Raw genomic sequence first — 5,007 nt, 5'->3', positions numbered from 1 at the left:
GGGGAAAAGTGATTATATGTGCATCATCAATCATGGCTTTTTGTAGGACACATGTTCAAAAAAAGTGCTGGCATTAGTGTGACCTGAGTGTTAAGTTTTCAGACACCTGACAGCAAAGGAGTTATCCATTGGAAACCTGTGCAAGCCTATCAATAGCCTGTGGTTTCAGTAAAAGGTCCTTCAAGCCCCTGAAAAGTGACCATGGTAACCCTTGTCGTAATTACCTACATGTCAGAAGTGTTCTATATAGAAAAACTGGTGGGAGATGAGTAATACATTGCTTAGATATGTTGCCTCCAAAGTTGGTGATTTTTATAGTTCACTCAAAGCAAGGGTTTTCCAGGTGTGCCCCTCTTGGTTTCCCATCCTCCTTCCCTTTCGGTGTGCTTGCTTTTGAGATCCAAATCCAGCATGTTGTGCCAAAACAATGGTCTTGCAGAGGATGCTCAAGCAGCCTCACATGGGCCAAGTAGCTTAATTACAGAAAGCCAAGATTACATAGGATTTAAGAGTTTGCATTGAGGCCCTTCTTGCCAAAGGTGGGCACAAACGTCGGTTTGTACTGCATCCACCTCTTAGTCTGGCCAGTCTTCTTCCTCCTCCTCTTCCTCCTTGGGAGTCTGACCTCTCACTTTTCCAGCATGGGCCAAGGATCCATGGACTTTACCTCCAAGCAGGCGGCGGACTATCTGCAGGGTAGCCAGGGCCTCCACCCCACACTGGCCGAGGGTAGCGTCATCCTCCAGTGGCGTGCCTGCCAGGAGCAGGACCTGATCTCCGGACGATACCCTCCAGGGAGGCCACACGAGCCTTGATCTGAGCCTTTATCTCCTGGCCGGTCACCTCAAGGGTGTAGAGCTCCTGGGCGCGGACAAACAGCTGCATATTGGCAACAGAACCGCGGGACCAGCCCAGCCGCCGCTACCGTGAAGATGAAGTCGAGAAAGAGCTTTTTTTTTTCTTTTTCTTTTTTCATTTTAAATAGTGCTTTTAATAAAACAATGGACAGAAAAGTGCAGGTATTTTTAGTAAGCACATCAGATTTTCCAATATGGTCATAGACAGCATTTGAAATTCATGTATCATTCTCATTTGTATTTGCCTTTGAGTTTTTTTTTGAGATTTTCAGTTTTCATTTTACTTCTGCTTCTAAATTCAGGCCCTTTAAAACTATCTTTGTCTTCATTCAGCACTGGCTCTGATTGTACAATCACTATACCTTTTGGCAAGCTTTGAATAGTAATATCGTTTTCTGAATTTTCATTAGAAACTTCTTCATTTATACTTTTATCCAAAGGTTTTTGGCATATCAGTACCCTGGTCTGTCACATGCATACACACACACACACACACATGCACACACACAGAGGCACACACAAAGGTGTGAAATATGTTGATATATGTTCACATAGAACTTTACAAGCTTTCTTTTCTTTATAATGTAGTATTTTGATCTAATATGAAAACAATAATATGAGAATTTAGAAATCACTACAGTGGAGAATAGAGAAATTATGATAGACATCAAACAAAAAGAATCAGAACTGACAGGGGTAAATATATATATATATATATATATATATATATATATATATATATATATATATTACAATTAACAAAAAGAAGAAACTAAGGGAAATTGTGATAAGCAATGAGTGGAATGAGAATATAAACAAAAAGCAAACAAAATTGTGAGAATCCGTATAAAGAAAATCAACAAGTGGCAAGGGCAGGGACTTCTAAATGGTTTCTATTCTTTAGTGATTCTATAATGCTTTTCACAATACTTCTAGGCCCCCCAAATTACTTAACAGTTTTGCTTATTAAGTAATTAGGTCCAAATAACTTAATGAGTGTGTCATAACAACTTAATGCCTACTGAGCATTGACATCCTGTTGCCCCCAAATTTACCATTTTAAAAAAGTATTGTAGTTATCTAATCGTGAAACTCTGAATTCTCTCAAGCTAGGTTGCATTTTATCTGGCAGGTGTTACTATGATTCTGTTGAAAACTGGGGTTATCTCAATTGCTCTATGAGGTGGCTAAGGCACCTTACGAGTATTTTGGCATACAGACTGGGAATTACTGGATGATATTTTAAATGAACAATGAAGGGAATTATAAGAAAAGGAGAAGGTGAATTTAGTAGGAAATATATTTTAAAGAGAAGTAAAAATAAAATGACAACCACAACATATGTTTTGGAGCTCATCTGCTTTTTAATTAATTCAGTAGATATTTACTGAAGACCCACTCTGTGACTAACATACATGGTATGGTAGATGTAGGGTATATGGTAGCAAAGGTGATAGACACTGTTACTGCCCTCAAATAGCCTCCTCTCTAATATAGATGGCACTAGGAAAAAACGAAATGACTATTATCATAGGTGATGAGAAAACACAGGAGCTCAGAAAGAACATAGACGGAAATTCAATGTAGTATGAGACTCAAGCCAAGACTCCTTAATAAAGTATGTTTTGATGTGAGGCACAAAGTACTAATAAATTGAGTCAAAATTAACCAACCAAACAAACTAACACTTGGCAGGAAGAATGTTTTCTTACATGGAATCAGCATTCCTGAAGGGCTGGAGAGAAATAAGGCCATACTTCTAAACGAATGGGAAGAATGTTAAGATGCCTGGAGTTTTAATATTCAAAGAGATAGATTATATAGCGTGAAGCTGGGGAGGCAGATATCAAACCTTGAAGTATTAGCTGGCATGGTAATAGTGAAAGGTTTTAAGAAATAGAATGGCAACTAGAATGACAAATTTATGCTTCAAAAGATCACTGGCTTCTTGGCTGTAGACGAGGAGTGATGTAGAGAGGAGTTAGAGAGTGGCTGAAATAGATTTAGATAGGACATTGGCTAGGGGGTGTAAATGTTGGTAACATTTCTATAGACCCCTGAGAAGGTGACTGTAGGTGGATAAAAGGACTGATTATTGTAACACTTCAGGGTGAACTAGCATCATCTGTAGGGCAAGTCACTGCAAGTCACTGGGTCTCCAGTGCCAGAGTTTCTAGCTTTGTGGGACACAGTTGGAACCAGAGGATATGAATCTTTAAGTTTCTTGATGTTTCTGATCTGGGAGCTATGTTTTGAGAACCACTGGCCAAGAATGTGTATTTACAAGAGGCAGAAGGAGAGAAGGAGGTAAGAAGAAGAAATCCCAAAGGAACTAGGACTGGTCATTAAGGAAGCTTTGCTCTATTCACATTTCCTTCTGTTACTTTAAAGGGGAGGTCATCTGTTGAGAGAAAGCAAGAATGCAGCAGGAAACATGGTAGATACTTAAATAGGATAATGATAGAATTAGGGGAGATTTGATAAAAGAAGCACAATAGTATTTTGAGATAGTGCTGAGCTTCTGGATAAAGTTGATGATTTAGAATTTATAATGGCACAAAATTACTAGCTTAAAAAAATTTTTTTTACAACAAAACTAAACTGTAGGAGTGCAAGTATAGAGAAAGCAGCATTTGGATTCATCCAGGGTAGATGTTTCCCTGAGCTAGAACTATAGGAGAATGGTGAGATAAGAGGGATAAAAGAAATGATGAAGTCCATTAAATATTTGGCCTCAAATATAAGCTGAAGTATGAAAAGAAAGAGGGAGAAGGATCTTGATGGAAAGCAAATAAGTAATTTTTTTTGAGAAGTAGAGATCCTAATGAATGGTAAAATCTCATGTAGGGGGCTAAATTATCGATAAAACTAGAATACTGTGTTATTCTAGTGGAAGGTATTAAGTATTGAATATTAGTTACATGTAATAATGACATTGAGGGTGGTCATGGAAATAGGTAGGTGGCTGAGAAGGGGTGAAGGAGAAAGTTATTGGAGATGAGGAGTCTATGTACAGAGACTTTGGTGAAGGGTATTGGAAGTAGTTAGGATGGTGTAAGAAAGTAATGGCAGTGAGCTAAATGTCAAAGTTTTCAGTGTAAAAGGAGGGACTCACCAGAAAATTAGCTGTCTCCATTGATAAAGAGGAGTGTAGGGGTTGAAGATGTGGCTCAGTGGTGGAATCCATGCCTAATATGTAAAAAATACTCCAGATTGATCCTCTGAAGGAAAGGGGTGTGTGTGGAAGAGGGGCATAAGGGAAGATGGAGAAGAGCAAGGGGCTTCCTGATCAGGACCCAGAAGTGGATGGGTGGTGAAGAATGGGCCCTTATTCTTCCCTAGAGAGACCTACAGGGTGAGCAGAGTACTCAGGGGAGAGCTGTGTTTTATTCTTAAGGAAACAAGGCAACATTAAATTAGGTACAGAATCAAAGTTTGTTAATAATTAAATATGACTTTTAGAGGACACAGTGGAAACATTTTAATTCACAGAATAAAAGCTGCATATTAGAGAAATTGTTGGCAAAGAATCAATAAGCTTGTTACAAGCCCGATTTCTTAATTTATAGTTTGCTGAAGATTACTGAGATTGATTTGAACATTTGAACATTTGCTGAGATTGCCAATTAGTTACAGAAAATCTTTCCATGCTCCTTGAATTCTAACAGGATGATCATATTACTGGCTCAGAGAAAAAGTATATATATATATATATATATATATATATATATATATATATATATATATATATATCACTGATAGTTTAAAAGCAGTAATTAAGTTTTCATTGTCTTAGGCACTTTAATAAATACATTTATAATCTACACAGAAATCAGCTCAGAAATTTGGAGACCAAAAGCACCTATGAAGGATTGAATAGAAAGGTTAATTAATGGGGATTTTTTAATGCATTTTGTCCCTGTTGTAGGTTGAGATCAAGTGGTAGTTTTTGTCCAAAAGGAAGCAGTTGCACAGAATTTATTATACTGTTAGATTAGATATCTTCAATCTATATTTTAAAATCTTTTAAGTTTTAGTCTTTTTTTTGGTGTTAGTACTGGGGCTTGAACTCAGGGTCTCATGTACTTGCTTGGCTGTACAGCTGGCTCTCTACTACTTGAGCAATACCCCCCAGTTCTGGCTTTTTCAG

The 5,007-nt window shown here is 37.8% G+C and overlaps 1 pseudogene; it reads right to left on the bottom strand.

Moving 5' to 3' along the window:
* Nucleotides 1-505: 505 nt before the first annotated feature.
* LOC138837261 (ubiquitin-like protein FUBI pseudogene) lies at nucleotides 506-905 on the bottom strand (annotated as a pseudogene).
* Between the last annotated feature and the right edge of the window lie 4,102 nt (nucleotides 906-5,007).

The sequence above is a fragment of the Dipodomys merriami genome, unplaced genomic scaffold (assembly GCF_024711535.1).
Source record: "Dipodomys merriami isolate MVZ:Mamm:240054 unplaced genomic scaffold, mDipMer1.0.p SCAF_1, whole genome shotgun sequence".
In the NCBI taxonomy this organism is placed as follows: Eukaryota; Metazoa; Chordata; class Mammalia; order Rodentia; family Heteromyidae; genus Dipodomys; species Dipodomys merriami.
Note: the sequence above shows the minus strand (reverse complement) of the source record. Positions and strands in the feature narration are given on the sequence as shown.